General features: G+C 32.3%; 1 protein-coding gene across 1 annotated transcript in view; it reads left to right on the top strand.

The window, feature by feature from the left end:
* The first annotated feature begins 5800 nt into the window (after window positions 1–5800).
* Window positions 5801–21938, top strand: part of LOC118195822 (uncharacterized) — a 59194-nt gene continuing 43056 nt past the window's right edge. The window contains exon 1 of the mRNA XM_035367158.2: window positions 5801–5965. The gene's annotated coding sequence lies outside the window, so the exon portion shown is untranslated. The remainder of the gene's footprint in view (window positions 5966–21938) is intronic.

Here is a 21938-nt window from a genome sequence, read left to right as displayed (position 1 = left end):
TATTTCAAAAATTCATATATACAGTTTCATTTTTTAAAAGTATGTACTATACTTAAGAAAGATCTTTCAAATGATGTTGAATTTTAATGATGGCTGTTACATTTTTCAGACAGTTGTACACTTCTATCAGAAGCAAAAATGTTTTATTTACTACATTCCACCCTTTTGTCATTCTTTAAATACTGTATATATATTAATAAAACAATTTGAAGGACCAAAGTCCATAGCTATCCTATAACAGTTAATATGCATGTATGATACAAGCTCTTGATCATCCAAGGTGACCTTGGTGTATATTACTTTGAATAATCAGTCTATCATATAAAAAAAAACTGAAATGTATTAATTCTTGAAATTATTCTTAGCATAAAGAATATCAAAATTTTCTCAGTATCTTGCACAGAAGATCACCCACCCTGTGAAATTCCTAAACAAATACGAAGTTAACTGAATAATAGTACTACAAACTGGACATAAATTTCAGAAGTTTTCCCCCACCAAAATATACTGAGGAATGGGTACTTGCCATTTTATTTACCATGTTCACATTCTAGGCGCCTAAATAAATGTAATGATTTAATAGAAAAATCAAATTAAAATTCAGTTCAAATTTACATGGACTAGATTTTTGAACTATTTGAAATTCAATTCTGTTGTAAAATATATTAGCATTTAATTCTTATATTATTTGGCTAATTCCATTTTTTAAATCTTCATATAAAAATTTAGAAATGACTACAGATTAAGACAACTCTGACCAAACGAAAAAGAATTTAAAAATTCTGAAAATCATTAGAGATTGAGGGAATGGAATTTGCCTAATTTAAGTTTAATTAATTAAATACATTCCATTTATTTCTGAGAAACATTTTCCTTTGTTAAGACTAAAAATTAAAAAAAGGAGAGTAGACAGCAATGAATTGTTCTTCAATATCAAAATGTCCTAATTTCCATACTGGCTTTAGTTATCTATTAAATGAAAGTCCACAGGAGACATTCAGATAAATTTCTAAAATTACTACACTCAAAAGTCTTTAATCCGGACTCGTCGGGACTTCGGCGATTCCGTACTACAGATCATCAATTTAAATCTGGTAAGATGGCATGAAGAAAACAAAATTAAAAATATGAAAACTTAATTTATGAAAAAAAGAGCAATTATGATCTAAAGGGTATTAAAATATACAATAAAAAATTATTTATTTGTTTACTTTATTAAACATTTCTTTCAAAGCGCATGCGTAAAGAATACATTACGCATAATCGAAATTAGAAAACTATTTGATGTGTATCCGTAATATAATGACGAGAAATTTGATTAAATCATAATCAAAAACTGAGTACATTGAGATGAAATACTACATTTAGTAAGGAATTATAAGCCAAATAAAATAAAAACATCGGCCCTGAATATAAGGATAGTGCTGACAGATCAACTTCCAGTTCATTGTGCGCTGTGATGTCCCCCCCCCCCCCCCCGCAGAGAGATGTAAAATTGATAAACAGATTTTGGAATGGTTAGAGAAACAAAGGCATTTATAATTTTTTTTGCAGCAATTCCACTTTTTGTTTGATGGACATCAAAACATGCTTTCACTTTGTAGATTCTTTGGCAGCTCCAGAATCAGAAATTCTTTTTGACATAATCTAAAGTTCAAGCTTACTTTTATAAAATTGCTCTAACAGTCCACAAAAAATAATAAGCCGGATCCATATAGAAGATTAAGGAACAACGCAATCTGCAACATTAACTGAAATAGATAATTAGATAATTTTAGCTTAGCTTATACCGTCCGTTATACATTAAACGCGCATGCGCAGAAAGTTTGTAGCTTTGAGGTCCAGATCATTTCGGATTATGGACGTCCAGATTAAAGACTTTTGACTGCATTCTTATAATAGAAAAGGGATGGTCACTGTATGCTGCAGAAAAGCTTCTCGAACAGAAAGGTGATGATAAAGAAAAACTAAGTTATTTTATGAACTTGAGCATACTCTCTATAGCCACACTTGGAAATTTTCACTTTGGGGGGGTTAAAAATCTATTATCACCTGTGCCACTAAAACGAAAGGTAAAGTTCAATAGGAAAATTTTTTATAAATAACAGCAAGTTTAACGAATTAATCAAATGAAAGAAAATCCAGAATGACTTAAAATTTACACACATGCTCAGAAATTCATACCCAGAATTAAAAAAAAAAAAAAAAAATTTTGTCAATAATGAAATTCTGAATTTAGTTTCAGTATTGCATGATAATCAAAACCAACACTTAAACGTCACTAACATATTTAATGAACTTTCGTCATTATGCAGAATGATACTGGCACAGCTACAACACACTGATTTTTACTTGAAAGAAATGCTCAAATTTTTTTAGTATGATTAGTCTTCATACTAAAAAAATGCTGGATAAATAGCTCAACCACCATACTCAAATAAAAACTGGTATTTATTGGAAACTTGCCTTTACTAGAAAATCTACGAGCATAGCCTTTATACTTTAATATAATAAATTACATGAAATAAATAAAACTATTAAAAACTAAATTCCATATTTATTCAAATTGGTAGGACCATCTGCTACTACTTTTTTTATACTAAAAACAAATAATTATTAAATGATACACATGGCTGGAAATTTATGAATACAGCAAGTGACATATTCTTTAATAAATTCATTTCACATTTTGTTCCAATTGATCGATTTACTACGAAAAAATTTAAATTATGGACATATCCCATATAATTAGCAGAATTCAGTAGTTAAGGTCAAACATTTCACCAATCTGTTTAAGCCTTGAATTTACCAATAATGATACTATAATTAAGGCCTTTTTACGAAAAGTTAACTTCTATGCAATCAAATAAAGCATGTTAACCTGCAAAATAAGAAACAGAAGTCAAATTTGAAATCTGAAAAATAGCAAGACTTTTGGGAGAAAGTAAAGATGCTTCGCCAAAAATGGTACAACAGATGCCAAACGGAATATCTCCGCTGGTAACTTTTTACGCTCATCTTCAAAACACATTGCAGCCATTTTTTTTATCAGATTGATTGTTTCTTTCCAGTGGCGTAGCTAGGATTCCAGCGCCCGGGGACAACTGAAGAATTTACGCCCTTTTCTATGTGTCAAGAATGCAAAACATTCATTAAAAAATTTCGTAGCATTAATTTGGTGCCCCCTGGATGCTGCGCCCGGGGACAGATGTCCCTTCTTGCCCCACCCTAGCTACGCCACTGTTTCTTTCAATACTGGCATACAATTACATAGAATTTTTACCAGAAAGTTCAATTTTATGCCCTAATGCCATTCGCGGTATTTAAGTCAATTAGGATGCAATCACACAGCTCAGCAAAGGCGAAAATATAGAAAAGTTAAATTCATCAATTCTAATGAGAATGCACTAGCGAAGTAAAGTACTGGGTTTTACATAATTCTTAAGTAAGCTTCATACGAACTGAAATAATACTTGCATTTAAACTTGTATTCCATATTAAAATGTAACTTGAAATTATTGTAGATAATTACTGAATCATTGAGAGAATTAGATTTTTGTAGCGTAGTTTGAGCAAAGAATTACGTGAAATGAGATCACTTGGGTTCACGTGATACGAACCTGCGAATCAGGATGTTGTACCATGAAAGCATAGTAAATTCTTAATGTTTTTTAAAAAATTTATTGTCTTTTTACAAAACTTTAAACAATATTAAAATGTTTATGCCTTTAAAATAAAAAAAATCTTAGAACCAACATTTTTTGACAATTTTTGTGTATTATGTGTTGTCGCCAATAAAGTGCGCTTGGCGAGATTTGCGCTGGCGAAACAGAAAAGTACCATACTGATTTATACAGAAATATTTTAATGGCTTTATTTTTTAAATTTCTTCCAAATGAATTCGTTCTTAATTATATCCAAAAAATTAAAGATTAAAATTGAGATTTAAAAGGTCTACCAGACTTTTCGAGAAATGAAATACTTAGCAGAGAATGCACAGCCTATGTTAATTATAATTCTGAAGAGAAATTCTTGCAATTAGAAAAGCCACTACCTTTTGAATTGAAACCTTTTCCCGACTGCGATATTTTAAGTTTAGAAATGAAAAGGCAGATGTTACTTATGTCTGGATAAAAGGTACAGAGTTAAAAACTGCAAGCAAAAAGTAAAATTAGCTTCTATAATTAACAAACATTCGAAAGTGAATTGTTGGGCATTAAAATAACACAAACAAGAACTAATTATCATACTTATTCAAAAAAGGTAGAAAGAGCAAATTCTATATAGACTAAATAAAAATAATATTCACAGGAAAAGAGCCCAGCAAAAATGGATGAGAAAAATACACATGTAAGAATAAATTTTCAAACCTATACAGAACTGCATGACGAACAGCAACAACGAACCAGCTACACACAGAAATGGCATTTTTCTTGGATCATTAAATTTGGCACATAATCAGATAAAATAAAAATTTTTACACGTAAAAGGCAGAATTTTAACCTAGAATATAATAAAAAATTCAGTAATCAGAAAATCTTTTACCAATCTGTTAGGCCAAGATCTTACCCGCATTAGTTTTAATGAATATTCTCAACAAATCGCATCTCAATCTGTCAAATAAACTGTGTTAATATGCAAACCAAGATATTAAATAATACAAACAAGAATTGACATATTTATTCAAAAGAGGCATAAAGAAGAACAATTTTTACGCAAACTAAGTAAAAACGGTGCATTTACTAAAAACTTTCTCAAAAATTTACCAGCACAATAAAAAGAGACATTGAGGGAAAAAAAATAAAAAACAAGAATTAATTTTTTATATCTACTCAAAAAAAAAAAATGCAGAATGAGCAGCAGCAACACAAAACAAAGTAGACAATTAAAAATAGTAATTTTAATGAATCGATCATTAATAATGAAATTCTGGGCCACATAATCAGAGATAAAGTACAAATTTTCATACATAAACAGCAGATTTTATCCTACAATATGATTCAGTAATTAAGAGCAGGTAATATTTTACCAATTTCCTAGGCCAAGATCTTACCATCATTGGTTCTAATGCATTTTTCAACAAAGAGCATTACACATCTGTCAAATAAACTGCATTAATCTGCAAAACAACACATTAAAAGAATACAACTAATTAACATATTGGCTCAAAAAAGGCATAACGAGCAACTTCTACACAAATTCAGTAAAAATGGCACATTTACTTGAAATATCCTCAATCAAAAGTTTACTAGTAAAGCTTTTACATGTGTTAGAATTTTCGTGGTTACTTAAAAAAAATGGAAACAGTAATCTCTACACGACCTAAATGAAAATGGCGCATTTATCTAAAAACACGGTAATCGGCCAGAAATCTACCAGCACATAAAACAGAAAATGAGCATGAAAAAATATACGCATGCAAAAATTACTTTTAATATTTAATAATAAATATAAGATTAAAGCAAACACTTACCAGAGAAATAGAAACTTTGGTTATTTGACGAATAACCTGAAATTTGCCATTGCGCACATCTAAAAACAAACAACTTCAAATTAATCAAGCAAAATGTGTAAATTTGGAAAACAAGGTATTAAAAATTTATAGTAGAATTTTAGCATACTTACGGATCAAAAACAGACCACTCTTCACCCACAGTTCCAGAAATGAGAATGAGCCGATGACGCCAAATTACTTGGCGAGAAAGTTATTAGTAGATCTTCATGCAACCCAGAGAATCTCGTAACTCCTCCCATTTTCCTCCCCTTTTTTCTCGTGAAGATAACCTGTCAACAACGAATTCCTTGAATTGGGATGTCGTAGTCGTGCGAATTTTGATATTATTATTTTTTATGTGTTAGAACGTGTGTTGATAAATTTCTCTGTTTACAACATTAACAAAGTCTCAGACTTCCTATAAAATATACGCGTATTTTTTGGAAAAAACCTCTATGCATGTTGAAAACGGTAGGATTTCTTATGTTTCTTGTCTTAGAGACTGAAGTTTAAATGTAAACTATTCACCTATATGTTAATTATATTTTGCATTTTATTGTTATCTATATTCTAAATATTATTTATATTATAGTAAAAAATGTTATAGCTGTAGTGTAGAATTGGGTTCGCCTTCGATTAGCGACATTTTTTTTTAAATAAACTTCATTTCTGGTTACCATAATAGTTTTAACTTTGTTTTAGCTTCCTGATTTTTTTTTTTAAATGGAAATAGATTGATGTGTACATGGACAAATTTAAGGCAGTGTGCAATGCTTGGTAAAATCCTAGTATACGGTGCAGCCTTGGCGTGATTTTGAAAATTATTGCCAACACCAAAAATGATTCAAAGAACGTCGCGATTTTGAAAATTATCGCCAACACCAAAAATGATGCAAAGAACGTCTATATACTATACACTATATACTATGTGTGTACATACATAATATATACTATATATAACTATATATATTCTTTGAATGACCTGTTTATTACTCATCGTACATGTCCCGTTTTTACTGCTCATCATAAAGTCGCCAAAAGTAGCCAAATCCCGTGTGCACCGGATACTAGGAATAAACCCAATGCTTAAGTTGTGTAATTCTGCGATTTTTTTTTAAGTGAAAACAGATCGATGTGTACATGGACACAGAGTTTGTGTGGTTTTGTGTAGCGGCCATCTTGAAATTACGCCATTCTGGCGCCAAAAAACAAGGGGCACCCAATTGTAAACTTTTAGCAATGCTATTTTATTGATTTTAGAATATTGTTGGCAAAATATAGATGTTTACTTTGCAATACAAGTGGCTGATATGTCTGACTCCTGTTTTGCATGTTTGCTTGTGATTTGGATAGCAATTTTAATTTTTAATTTTTTGGGTACATGAGTATTTTCAGAATTTTTCTCATGTGTGGTGTAAATTAGACCAAGTCCCACTGGCAACATAGCAGTTTTCATGATTAATCCCAAGTGTAATGTCAGTACAAACCATTTCCCTTTAGAAAGTCTTCATTATAAGCATTCCTCTACGGACGCCAGAGCGCTAAAATGCTTTGTCGTAATCTAGTAAACCCATAGCTGGTGAAGAAGTCAGTAAGTGTAAACAATGCCTAAAATGCTATAATTACTCGTAAATGTCATTGCTATGAACCTTTTTGTAGGCATGTTGCAACTATTCATTTTGTTTTGTTTATGCTAAAATAAACAGACATGCAATTACATCAAAATCTTTTGATTTTGTATTATTTATTTATATTTTGCATAATATATTATTACAGTGGTACTATTGGTAAAAATTTTAATAGCTTAATTGTTGTTACTATTTTATACATCTTCAATCAGTGCCTAAAGAAATTGCAGATTATTAAAGAAATATGCCCTTTATTTTCTTCAGAAATGTTTGACTGCAGTTTTTAAAATTAAAGTTTATTTTTTGTTTATTTTGCATATTTCCTCTCACTTATTTATTAAGCTTATCAAGCACATTATTTTTTCACAAATAATGGAAATTAGGGAATAATTTCACATTTGATTCGCATTATCCAATCAAATGTGTTAAATTTTCCTGTTACCCTGATACTCTTTTGTGTAAAATGAGTAACAATATTGATATACGTGAAATGAAATCTTGCTCATTAGTATCCTGTGTGCAATTTTGACCATATAGGCATAATTATGGATAATGTTTTTGGCACTTGCATATTAAATTTTCATTTCTTTCATAGTACTGGTAAAGATTTCCATTTAACTTTTATTTATGAGTATCTTTTTCAAGATGATATGCTTAGGTTTCTTTTTCATTTATTCATAGAAATAATTAATTTATCTGTAGGTCCAAGGAAATAATTTGAAATGGCCATGTGAAAACTGTTTTATTTACTTCTCTAATGTTTATAGCTACTCCTGAACTAATGCAATACATCTAATGCTTGCAGTCAATATCCGTAGGAAAATATTTAATTTCCTCTCCTAATCAGTAGAAAATTTGGTACTTTTCCGTTTTGCCGGCGCAAGCGATAAAGTCGCCAATAATGGTACAACCGATGCCAAATGGAATATTCTCGCTGGTAACCTTTTACGCCTCATTCAGATAGTTCAGTTTTATGTCTAAGGCCATTTTCGGCAATTAAATCAATTAGGATGCAATCACAGCGCTTACCCGAAGCCGAAAATATAGAAAAGGTAAAGTCAAGGGTTAAATTCATCAATTCTAATGAGAATGCATTAGCGAAGTAAAGCACTACAGTTTTATATAATTTCTGAGTAAGCTATTCGTACGAATTGAAGTATTTCTTGCATTTAAACTTGTGTTCCAAATTAAGATTTAACTTGAAATTAATGTAGATAATTACTGAGAGCATTATATTTTTGTAGAGTAGTATACGTGAGATGAGATCGCTTGGGGTCACGTGATATGAACCGGCGAAACAGGATGTTGAACCATGAAAGCATAATAAATTCTTAAATTAATGTCTTTTTACAAATTTATTGTCTTTATTCATTGACTTTTTATAAAATTTTAAGCGATATTAAAATGTTTATGCCTTCAAAAAAAGAATTCTTAGGACTAACATTTTTTTAATATTTTTTGTGTGTATAATGTATGTTGTCGCCAATAAAGTCTGCTTGGCGAGATTTGCGTCGGCGAAACGGAAAAGTACCGAAAATTTTTTTCATCAAGGGTTTTATTTTTTAAATCAAGTTTCTATTCTTCATTTATAGTAAATTTCAACATGTGTTTCAGCTTTTTCTTCCAAAAATGTTCCTTTTTGTTCTAGTTATATACTAAAACAAGAAGGAACATTTTTTGGTTCTTTTCTATTATCAAATTTTGTAGTTATTTCTGTTTACTGTTTCTGTCAAGTACTGCTCTGTTTTGGTATTTTTCAGTTTCTGTTCTTCAGAAATTCATGTGTGCATTTATATATGTGTATGCATACCGGATGTTTCAAAACTTGTCCTTCAAATGTTGTGAGGAGGTAAGTAAGACATCAGGAAATCGATTTCACAAAGGAATGTTTGTCTGCAAATGCCATCTACATGAACAAAATGGACAAGTAATGTTAACACAAGGAAACACTACAGTTGAGTGGTAACAGTGTGACCTTTATTCCAATAAGGTAAAGTAAAGGTTCACAGGTAGGTGCTCAAAATTGTGACCATTTACACAAACACTGGATTCACAGTGCCGTTGCATTGACCTCTGAACATTTTCAAAAACACCGGGCATATCACGGACAGTTTCTGTGGTGGACACTGTTCGTGGAACAAGGTCCATTTCACTACCGATGGGAGTCTCGTACACATGTTCTTTCATGTCCCCCCCCATGAAAAGAAATCCATGGGCGATAAATCAAGTGACCTGGGTGCCAAGTATTCAGTCCACCTCTACCTATCCATTAAGCTTCAAATGTTCGGTTCAGGTATTCATGCACATCAGTTATGCTATGGGCTGAAGCCCTGTCATGTTGATACCACATATCTCGGCAGATATGCGCCCTAAATTGTCGGTTACACTATCGCAAGAGAGACTGGGTATTTCCTGCCATTCAAATCGGGGAGTAGCAAGTAAGGTCCTAACAAACAATAGCAAGTAAGGTCACCAATGATTCCAGCCAACACCTTTATGGCAAAATGATGTTGCACATTCTCATACCATGTGGGTTGTTGTAAGTCCACACATGTGAACTGTGTGTATTGAACACACCTTCATGAGTGAATGAAGCTTCATTTGTAAAAAGGACAGAAGCTGGAAAACTGGGGTTCGTGGCACCTTTCTGCATGAACCATTGTGCAAATTTCGCATGCTTCGGATAATTATTAGGATGCTGTGCAGTAACTGCACCCTTTGTAGATGGTTAGGATGCACATGTTCCTCATGCAGTATTCACCACACTGCTGAGTGAGAGGCCCCCAGCTGCTGAGCAAAACTCGTGTGCTGGTATTTTGATTGTCTTCGATGGACTGTAGGACTTGTTTTGCGATGTAGACAGTCCGCTTCAGTCGTCTTCTTCCTGTACCCTGCGTGTTGCTGTGCAGTGAACCCATGTTTGCATTGCGAGGCACACACGCAAACATTTGATACTGCCGTATTCTTCTGTTGGGGTGTAGGTCTTCGTAATCTTGTCTAGCTCGGTGGCCGCTTTCGCCAGCTGCCCCATATGCAAGATGCATATCTGCTAGTTCTTGATGCGTAAAACGGTTCATCTTATCACTAGTAAGTCAGCTTGACCACTAATGACAGCGGAAGTGGTCAGGTGAGCTGTATACTGTTTGGGTACACACAGTGTACATTTGTGGACCGAATTCCTATGTGAAATCAGTTCCCTAATGTCTTTCCTACCTACCCACGATGTTTAAATAATAAGTTTTGAAACACCCTGTATATGAGTGTTTGCATATGCATACATGTATTCAAGTTCATACAGAGTCCAGCCAGTGAATGTGGACACTTGTGGTCTTGTATTATCTTGATGAAACATTATCTTTTTGTGCCAGAACTCAGTTCGAAGTTTTTCTTTGATAGTGTCAACACAGACTAGTATCTCGCTGTACATTTTAATGTCGAGGTTTTTTTTTAGTCAAATTGCACTTTGAGTTGCTGCTGATGGGCTCACTAGGCACAAAGCAACCCTCTTTTCGGCCTGTGTTGTTGAAGTAAATCCACTTTTCATAGCAAGCTGCAATCCAGTCCAGAATTTTGTACTTGCGTTGATATACGAGCAGATATTCATTTTTGGGTTTATCTTTGGATTATGGTAACTTGGCGAAAATTTGGCGACCAGCTCTGCTACAGTAACCCTCTGTTTTTTTTTTCACCGCCATTTTGTCTTCACGAAGTAAATACATGTTTCTTTTCTTTTTATTTACTCAACACTTTTTCCAACAATCTACTAGCCGAATTACACTTATGCTAGAAATTTTATGGAACAAAACTGCTTAATCATGACAAATATTAACTGCAAAATTGGGAAAAAGTGCAGAATCGCAAACTCCTTGCCGCGTTTTCCAAAATGGCACATACACAGTAACCATGTACATGTCGACTTATTTTTACTTAAAAAAAAACATCCCAGAATTGCACAAAAATGGCATTGCACACTCTCTTGACTTTATCCATCTAAACTACTATTTTCTCGTAAATTACAAAAATTTGCACGAAAATACAGGAAAATTTTGTGAATCTTTAAACTCGGAAAAAGCACATATATGAAATTACCTGATAGCGAAAAATTATATACCCTATCCAAGGATGAACATTTCCACGTATAATATAAATAAAATATCCAAAAACTTTTACCTCTAAATTATCTATTATAAACGTCGCCAACGAATTCATAACAAAACATTAAAAATGGTTATAAATACTTAGTGTCAAATATTTAAATTATTTCCATGCACGTTTACTTCCACTCAAACGTATACCAAATTGCTACAAACATATAATTCACAAAATAACTATCATTTAATTAAAATATAATTCAACCATGTACACGTTGACTTATTTTTACTTAAAAAAATCCCAGAATTGCACAAAAATGGCATTGTGCACACTCTTCACTATATCCATGTACACTGCTTTTTTCTCATAAATTAGAAAAATTTCACGAAAATGCATGAAAATTTTGTGAATCTTTAAATTCGGTAAAAAGGACATACATGAAATTACCTGATCGCGAAAAAGTATATACCCGTTCCAAAGATGAACATTTGCACGTATAAAATAAATAAAATATCCAAAAACTTTTACCTCTAAATTATCTATTATAAACGTCACCAACGAATCTATAACAAAACATTAAAAATGGTTACAAATACTTAGTCTCAAATATTTAAATTATTTCCATGCACGTTTACTTCCACTGAAACGTATACAAAATTGCTACAAACATATAATTCACAAAATAACTATAATTTAATTAAAATATAATTAAACCATGTATGCGTCGACTTATTTTTACTTAAAAAAAATCCCAGAATTGCACAAAAATGGCATCGCGCACACTCTTCACTATATCCATGTATACTGCTTTTTTCTCATAAATTAGAAAAATTTCACGAAAATGCATGAAAATTTTGTGAATCTTTAAATTCGGTAAAAAGGACATATATGAAATTACCTGATCGCGAAAAAGTATATACCCTTTCCAAGGATGAACATTTGCACGTATAAAATAAATAAAATATCCCAAAACTTTTCCCACTAAATTATCTATTATAAACCTCACCTACCAATTTCTAACGGAAACATTAAAAACGGTTTCAAATACTTAGTGTCAAATACTTAAATTCTTTCCATGCACATTTACTTCTACTCAAACGTATTCCAAAATACTACAAACATATAACTCTCAAATTCACGATCATTAAATTAAAATATAATTAAATTAAAAAACACTACTTAAAATATAAATAAGCACATACATTAAATTAATAAAAATTAGCTTACAATCCTAATAACTTTAAACTAAATCATTGCTAATAACAATTTTCCAATAATACCATATTAATTTATTTACTCTTTACATTTAGAACAATGCATAAAAATAATATCCTCAAATAATTAAAAATACTAACTCATCTAATCTTCTACAGAATCTTGAGTGCATGGGGGATCACAAAATGTCCATTTTCACCAGATTTCTTGCACCGCCATTCAAACTTATCGGTAATATCCTTCCTTTCACACAATCTCATTTCATACCCACATGTTGGACATTCATACTTATCCACAATTAAGCAGTTCTTTTCAATTACACATAAACGCAATAAAAATTTCGGATTTACTTTATATATGGCCATGGGATCCAAATATTAAACAACACTGTTTCACAGAACATAGAATGAAACTAATGCTGTACAGCAGATATTTTTACGAATTTACCCCCTTTTCCGATTAAAGAACAGTGATTCGTCCATTAATGTCACATGACATATCTCATGATCTCTCATTTCCCTCACACAAAATAATGCATAATCGGAACTGAGTACTTCTCACATTATTCCCAAAGTCCTAGGTAGTAATATTTATTGCCTCCAAAATGTCGCCAAACTACCTGTTACCATATTCCAAAGATCAGCCCATTTTTGTGCTGATGCAAGCCCTAACACATCTGTTCTTATCTACTTGAGTCAGCTCATGCAGCAACTTGTATGTCAAGGTTATGTGATGCATAGCGCGACTAATGGTCATGACATTAACGTTTACGTCAGGGCTCAAGTTCTAAAAGTAGAAGTGCTTGAGCTCTGTGGTAGACCGTCAGGAAAGAGTAAAAAAATAAATAAAATAACTATTAAAATCATTAACAATTTAAAAATTAAATTTTTAATGAGCATCAAATTAATTAATTGATATTAATAATTAATACTTGTAAATTAGTATTTAATTAATTCATAATTAATTTATTGTTATTTACATATCTAATAATTAAAGATTAAAGTAATTAAAATTAAATAACATGTAAAAAGATAAAATAAAATAAGAATTTTTTTATATAATTTTATTGCAAAAAATAAAATTTTCTAGATCAAATTTTTACTGCAGTAATTGTTCAGTTACATAAAAAAAGTGCTGTAGCCTTCTTATTTAGGGCTCCCGTGCACTCCGATTAGAATTAGAATATGTCCCAAAAACTAAGAAGTACCGGTGCCGGGCACCTGTAGGCTCCGGCCCAAGCAAGCTCTCGAGTGGTTGCATACTGATCTTCTTCCACAAGTTCTTTCAGGTTGAGCCTCATAAACATCAGTAGGCCGGCCAGAGTGTTCTGCTTCTTGAATGTCATAGTTCTTGTTTTTGAACTTTCGGTACTAAACCTTCACGGTGTCGTGTGATACAGCGTTAGTACCTAAAGCTATACACATGATTGGTAACATTCTGTAGCTGACGTTTTGCAACAGAACTGAAAGTAAATTATGGTTGTAAGATGGTTTCATCACTCTTATGTGAATGTTTGCGATATTTGGCAACGAGTCACATTTTGTTAAGCCATCAGAGCTGTTCATTTCTTGCCAAGCATGTTGAAGAAGAAAAGTACCAAAATTTTATGAGACACTAAATTGTTTGGTCATTCAAATTTACTAAATCAGATTCTTTTAAAAATACATTAGCAGAATAATCAGATTCTGAATAAGCTATACTCCATGTGAATTGTAGATTTCTCCTTTGAGTGTAATTCATTATTTAGTGTCATCAAAACTGTAGATTTCTCCTTTGAGTGTAATTCATGTTTTAGTGTCATCAAAACTGTAAATGAATTATCTAGATTATTTTCTTCTTGTGCAAAATTATATTGTTGTCTGTAAAGATATTTTTAAAATTTTCTTTCTTTTCCGTTTCTCCTTGCCTTCACTTTACATTTGCTATTTTAGTACTCCATCTCTTTTTATCCATTTTTAAGACTCAGCATGTGTGTGTAGTTTTAAAAGTAGAGCTGAAAAATGGAAGGAAAATTCCTAGGCCATGTAAGGCGTATCCTTTTGTAACTTTTCACATTGGCACCATCATTTAACAGAAGATATACACTGAAGTGACAAAAGTCATGGGATACCTCCTAATATTTTGTCGGTCCTCCTTTTGCCCGGCGAAGTGCAGCAACTCGACGTGGCATGGACTCAACAAGTCGTTGGAAGTCCGCTGCAGGAATATTGAGCCATGCTGCCTCTATAGACGTCCATTCTATAGACCAACTGAAATCGTAACTCATCTGACCAAGGACCAAGCCACGGTTTTCCATTCGTTTAGGAACCAACCGATATGCTCACGAGCCCACGAGAGTCACTGCAGACGATGTCGTGATGTCAGTAAAGGCACTCGAGTCGGTCTTCTGCTGGCATAGCCCAAGGAAGACAAATTTTGCCGCAGTCCTATCGGACACTTCCCTCGTACGTCCCACATTGATTTCTGCGGTTATTTGACGCAGTGTTGCTTTTTGTGAACATTGACAACTCTACGCAGACGTCGCTGGTCTCGGTCGTTAAGTGCAGGTGGTCGGCCACTGCGCTGTCCATGGTGGGATGTTATGCCTGAAATTAGATACTCTCGGCACACTCTTGACACTGTGGATCTCGGAATGTTGAATTCCCTAACGATATCTGAAATGGAATGACCCATGCGTCTAGCTCCAACTACCATTCCACGTTCAAAGTCTGTTAATTCTCGTCATGCGGCCATAATCACGTCAAAGCCTCTTCACATGAATAACTTGAACACAAATGAAAGCCCTGCCAAAGCACTTTGCGTTTATACATTTTCTACGCGATACTACTGCCATCTATATATTTGCATATTGCTATCCCATGATTTTTGTCACTTCGGTGTAATTGTTCATAAACAGGTTATATTATTATTATTATTATTATTTTCTTTTTTTGCGCAGTAAAACTGAACAAACTTGGTGATCAAGATACTCTGTTAAATTTATGAAAACATGTCACAGATTTAACACCAGTAATGCAGTGCAGGTATTATTTTCGGTTGTATTGTGTTTTTCAATCATAGCATTTTCAAATCTATTTTTACATGGTAGTGTAGCACTTCATTTTACTGTCTGTTATAGAGAAAGCTACGCATTAGTTTTTTCAAAGTTTACAATAAGATGCAGTAAATTAAAATATAACAGTTTTCTGATTAATCTGAAAATGACATCCATGGTCCAGTATTACTCTTAATCTAAAGCAGTGTTCGTACGGTGCTTAAGAGTCCTTAAAAGTCCTTAAGTTTTTTGGAATCAATTTTTGTTCCTTAAAAGTCCTTAATTTCGGCCGAAATCGGCAGAAGGTCCTTAATTTTAATCATCTGAAATTTCAGTCTGTTTTTATGACTGCCATTTTGAGTGTGAATTAGCATTCTGGAGGAATATTTCTGGCCATTTGCTGACAAATATCATTATATTTTGAATGGGTGAATGCATTCATGGGTTATAATTTGTTCCTATGTGTTCCTATAAATGGTAGGATATAGTTTCTGAGTAAGAAGTGAAACAAGCATTTCGAAATTATTTAATTTTTTTTAGTGAAGAGCTCTTAAGCAACTTTTTGCTTTTGGGGATGTGAATTCTTTTATTAAAATGCTCTAAATTTGGTGACTTATCAACATTTTGGCGATTTTAAGATCAGTTCCTATAAAAAAATTTTAATTCCGAGATTTGGGAATTTTTTGACGATTTTACCAGAACATTGTAACATTGATAAATTTCATTAAAGTAATGGTAATATGTTGTAATTATATTTAAAAAATAACATTAAAATAAAGTATATAAGGTATTTCTCCCGCCTTCCTAGCATGCCTTCGTGGTGTAGTGGTTCTGCATGCAGGGCCAGTATTTCAGAGGTCCGTGGTTCAATTCCCGGTGAAGGCATTGCTAATTTTTCATCTTGCCTGCTTCTAAAAAAATACCTAATGTCTCTACAAGCATTTTTATTGTTTTGCTGTCATATAATAAAGGTCCATTTTGGCCACTTATCATACAATATTTTGTATTTGAAAAATAAGCAAGGTATAATGCTTATAAAGCACAATTTACGAAGTTCTTAGCAAAATAGCTATGTAATTAATTAAAAATGTCTTTTTTTATTTTTTCATGCTAAGAGTGTTCCCATGTAATTGTCTCAGACTATGCGTCAGTTTTCTCTATAAAATTAATTTTACACTCCTTTACTCTGATTTTTTTTTTTTTTTTTCCTCAAAATATTTCTGGCTTTTTGCTGTTACCGAAATGGTAGGGGTAATTTTTGTTTAGGATTTTAGGCATTGCAGCTTGGAAAGTTTAGAAAGATTTGAAGGCAAGATTTATAGATCCACGATTCTAGAAGATTCCAGAAAAATGTGACAAAATGAAAAATGTCTCCATGGTATCAATACATAATTTCGTACTTTTTAGAGAGTGTCTGGAAGAACAATGAAAACATAATAGTTGAATGTTTTACTTCTGATACTAGAAACTTTCTCTTAACTTTTTTATCTTCCCTTTATTTTCTCTACTTTTCACTAGACACAGGCATGGAAAATTTCAAAAATGCTTCTAATCTTATCATATGGACGGGCCTTATAGAAAATAATTTTTTTTTAATAAAGAAATTGAAAACTGACAATTTAAATGATTCATCTAATACAGTCAAAAGTCTTTAATCCGGACTCGTCGGGACTTAAGGTTCTGGATTTAAGGTTTTTCTGGATTATAGATCATCAGTTTATATCTGGTAAGATGGCATGCAGAAATTATAAAATTAAAAATATGAAACCGTAATTTATGAAATAAAAAGCAATTATGATCTAAAGAGTATCAAAATTAAAAAAAAAAAAAAAAAAAAAAAAAAGCTTAATATTTATTTGAGTAAAAGTATAGTTTAGGGTACCCCTTGGCTAAACTTGGTGATTTGGGGCGGTACATGGACACCGATTTTCTGCAATTCTTTGACTCGTTATTTTGGCTTGCGAAGCGGCGATTTTTGCATCAAAAATCGGCGCTACACAAAGCCAAAATAACAAGACAAATAATTGCACAAACTCGGTATCCATGTACACATCGACTTATTTTCACGTTAAAAAAAATCCTCGAATTGCACAAAAATGGCATTGCGCACTCCTTTGACTTTATCCATGTACATGTCGACCTATTTTCACTTTTAAAAAAATCCCCGAATTGCACAAAAAAGGCATGGCACACTCTTTTAACTTTATCCACGTACACATCGACTTATTTTCACTTAAAAAAAAATCCCAGAATTGCACAAACTTAAATTGCGCACTCCCTTTACTTTGTCCATGTACACATCGATATATTTTCACTTAAAAAGTCAAAGGAGCACCAAATTCTACAATATAGGCAAACAAAAAATACATAATCTCAGTAAAATACATTTTAAACCAAACAATAAAATAACATAAAAAAGGAAAAACATGTTATACATTTAAGCAATACCAAAAGCAAATATTCACTTACCATGATTTTCAAGTTCGCTTCGTACACCCAGAACCACGTAAAAATCAAAATACCAATCATACTCAAATGTCATTTTTCAAACCAGGTACTCTTTCTGATCGAATGCTTCACATAGTGACCATCTGAACTTTTCTTCCTACAAACCCATTCAAATCCATCTAAACGGTTTTTACGTTCTACTAGACGCATATCCTTCCTATATACAGGACACTTATAATTGCTACTAAGTAAACCTTCATTTACACACCAGTCGATTAAAGCTCTTGTTCCTTTTCGCTCCAAATTGTACAGAAACTTCAAATTAATCTTACTACATTCGGCCATTCTACTGTCTAAAGAATCAAACCAACACACACCACAAAAACGCTTACAAAACATCCCATGATTCAAAATTTCTCAGAATCTTGCACCCGATTACGTCACAATAGGGTTTCCACAACATTCAACTACTCAGGCTACCATAAATGAAACAACAACTTGGAGACAAATCAAACGACAACTTCGCCATAATACAAGGGGTACCTTAAAGTCTACTCTACCCTTTATTTGTTTACTTTATTTAAACATTTCTTTAAACGCGCGCATGCGTAAAGCATACATTACGCATAGTCAAAATTAGAAAATTGCAACCAGAAAACTATTTGATGTGTATTCGTGATATTTATAATGACGAGGAATTTGATTAACATTATATCAAAGACGGAGTACGTCAAGATGAAATACTACATTTGGTAAGGAGATATAAGCCGAATAAAATAAAAACATCTGCCCTGAAGATAAGGATAGTGCTGACAGATCAACTTCCAGTTCATTGCACGTTGCATCATCCCCCCCCCCCGGCATAGCAGCGTGAAATTGATAAACAAATTTCAGAATGGTTAGAGAAACAAAGGATATGCCTTTATCCATTTTTTGCAGCAATTCCACTTTTTGTTTGATGGACATTGAAACATGCTTTCGCTTTGTATATCCTTTGGTAGCTCCAGAATCAGAAATTCTTTTTGACATAATCGAAAGCTCAAGCTTATTTTTATAAAATTGCTCTAACAGTCTGCAGAAAATAATAAGCCGGATTCAATTAGAAAATTAAGGAATAACGCAATCTGCAACATTAACTGAAATAGATAATTTTAGTGTAGCTTATACCATCTGTTATACATTAAATGTGCATGCATAAACGTATTGTGCGCATGTGTAGACACATATGCGCATGCATAAAGATATTATGCACATGCGTTAACGCATTATGCATTGACATATGTGCAGAAAGTTTATAGCATTGAGGTCCGGATTATAGATCATTCCGGATTATGGACTTTCGACTGTATGTCTTAATGCATCATACACAGGGATGGCACTAGGTATTTTCCCACCTGATGCAATCTCTGTGATCCTAAATTCTGCTGCCTGGTGCCTTTCTAAATTCTGCTTCCAATGCCTATTCTAAATTTTTGACATTTCTAGATTTTGTTACTCGATGTGTCACTAAATTCTAAAAATTCTGCCGCATCAGCTCTGCAACCCGACCTTACCATATATATTTCATATTTCTTCTGAATGTTCATATTACTATAGAAATGAAATTAGAAGCTTTCTCTATGCATTCTAAATGCATTTAGTGTTTCTAGAATAACAGAAATCTTTAATTAAATCCAAAAATTCTAAAATGAAAAGGAAACATGGAAGAAAGAAACTGAATACATTAAGAGAAAGGGAAATTATTCTTCAAAGATATGTACAGATATTATTATGTAAATTATCCAGTTGTTTTTAATTTCAACCTTTACTATAATTTCCCATATTTTCTCACCAGAATGCAAGTTAATTAGACAGGTTTTAAATTGAAGTTTTTGGAGTGTAAGACAAGAGTGTGCTTCTGACCTCCACTTGCTCCCTGCATTAGTTCCTGCCAGCAGCTCTGATAATTTGTAATTACCATATTTGATGGCATATAAGACGCACTTTTTTTCCTAAATTTGGTCTAAAAAATGTTACCTGCGTCTTATACGTGAAGGTAATTGCATTCAATAATTGTTTATTTGGCTTTTACAAAACGCGAGAACTAAAAGAAACCACGCTATTGAAACTCTTTTTCCTTGTGTGTGCCCGTCTAAATAAGGGTGCGTCTTATATGCCGTCAAATACGGTATTCTTTTTTACATTATCGCTGCCAACATTTGAATTTTTTATGACGATAGAGTTACTGAGCCTGCTTAAAATTAAATTAAATTGTACTTTGATCACTAGTCCATATTTTTAGTTTGAATTTGATACTTCTTGTTTAATTACATTACCATGAGCTGTAATTGATTTTGTTAGCATAAAAACACGCCTTTATGTTCCAAGTTCTTTTTAAATAAGAAGCTTAGTAGTTAAACCTTTGTCTGACACTGTAGTTACTTTCAGACATAGTTTGCTTCACTTTGTTGTAGTTGCTTTCAGACATAATTTGCTTCACGTCTGTCTGGAGGGTTTTGGATTGTTTAGCTTTTACCAGATCAAGTAAACCCTCATAGAGGTACATTTTGGAGAAATTGACAGGTTAGGAGATAAAACACGCAGAAACTAGTGAGAACATTGTCTTGCGTATTGAGAGTAAGTTCTAACTGTTATAAAAGTTACTTAAAGAAAAGGAAATTGAAATAAATTAGCCAGAATGTCTGGGAAGGCTTCAAATTAAAAAGACGCATAAATATTTTGTCGAATGTTGTTTCGTACAAAAGATAAATATTTTGTATCTTTTAATGCTTAATTATCCTAATATCGTTTAAGAATCAATGTCATAAGTTACATGTATTTAAACTGCTAAACTTTATTAGATTGTGATTTTAATAGGGATTTTTAACAAATATTGTTAAAAGTAAATAAAATTTAATAGTGCCCATGTAAATGCATAATGACTAAGGTTATTTAATACCTAATTTAATTACTTATAACTAACTGGTTACCCTTAAAAATTATCTCTGTATTTTAAAGAGAGTTATTGCCTTTCATTAATGCTTATCATGGTCACTAAGATAAAACACCAAAATGTTACAATTCATGTAAAACCTATTCTTCGCATCTAATGAGACTTAAAATAATGAAAGCAACTTATCACCTCTGGTGCTTTAGTGGATTATTAGGACCTTAAAGTATATTAACTGAGATACAACCCCTGGAACTCTAAAGAAGCTACAACATAAACTGTGTCTGACAGAGCCCAGCTAACTTTCAAAACTTGCGAACTGTGCTTATATCAGCCCTTTCAGGTTTGTTCTGATCAGCTGGTTGCTCTCTAGGCAAACAGAAACGGCAACAACAGTCAGTCTTTTGTTTTGAATCATGCTGATTGTGATTTTACTTTCCATTTTAAGCTATGCCATTTGACATGAAATCTACTTACTATTTACTAAACCTGACTGAGCAAGTATGTGACAAAATGAGACATTAAAAAAAGTCAACGTAAAGCTAACCGTTAGTAAAACCTAAATAAAATGTCACTTATCATCTTTCAAATATGTTCAATTATTATGAATGTAAAATATTTAATGCTACTTGATAAATTTCATTAAGTTTATATTATTCTCAGTTATTAATAATTATGTTTAATAATAATGCATCCTACTTATGGATCTATTTTATTTTCAGGATGGTATTACAAAACTGAACTTCCGCATAGATATTTTTAATTGAACTTATTCAGTTCCCATCTGCTTATAGGTCCTTAATTTTTTTCATTAATGGTCCTTAAAAGTACTTAATTTCTGTGTGCAGAAATGTGTACAAACCCTTGTGTTTCTAACTAAAGGCAGTTAGAAACAGAAGAAGTCAATATTATAATTAATAGAAAAATGTTTCTAAGAATTTAATCATTTTTTCAGCAGTTTTATATAGAGAATAAAATATCTCATAATGTAAATTACAAAAGTAGGTTTAGTGTAAATTAAAAAAAATATGTTCAGTGATTTTATTTTTTTGAACTTCCATCTTATTTTTCAGCAGATTGTATTGCCATTCTCTAAAC

The sequence above is a fragment of the Stegodyphus dumicola genome, chromosome 4, assembly GCF_044657685.1.
Source record: "Stegodyphus dumicola isolate Sdum_Otavi_A_Nest chromosome 4, ASM4465768v1".
NCBI lineage: Eukaryota > Metazoa > Arthropoda > Arachnida > Araneae > Eresidae > Stegodyphus > Stegodyphus dumicola.
Note: the sequence above shows the minus strand (reverse complement) of the source record. Positions and strands in the feature narration are given on the sequence as shown.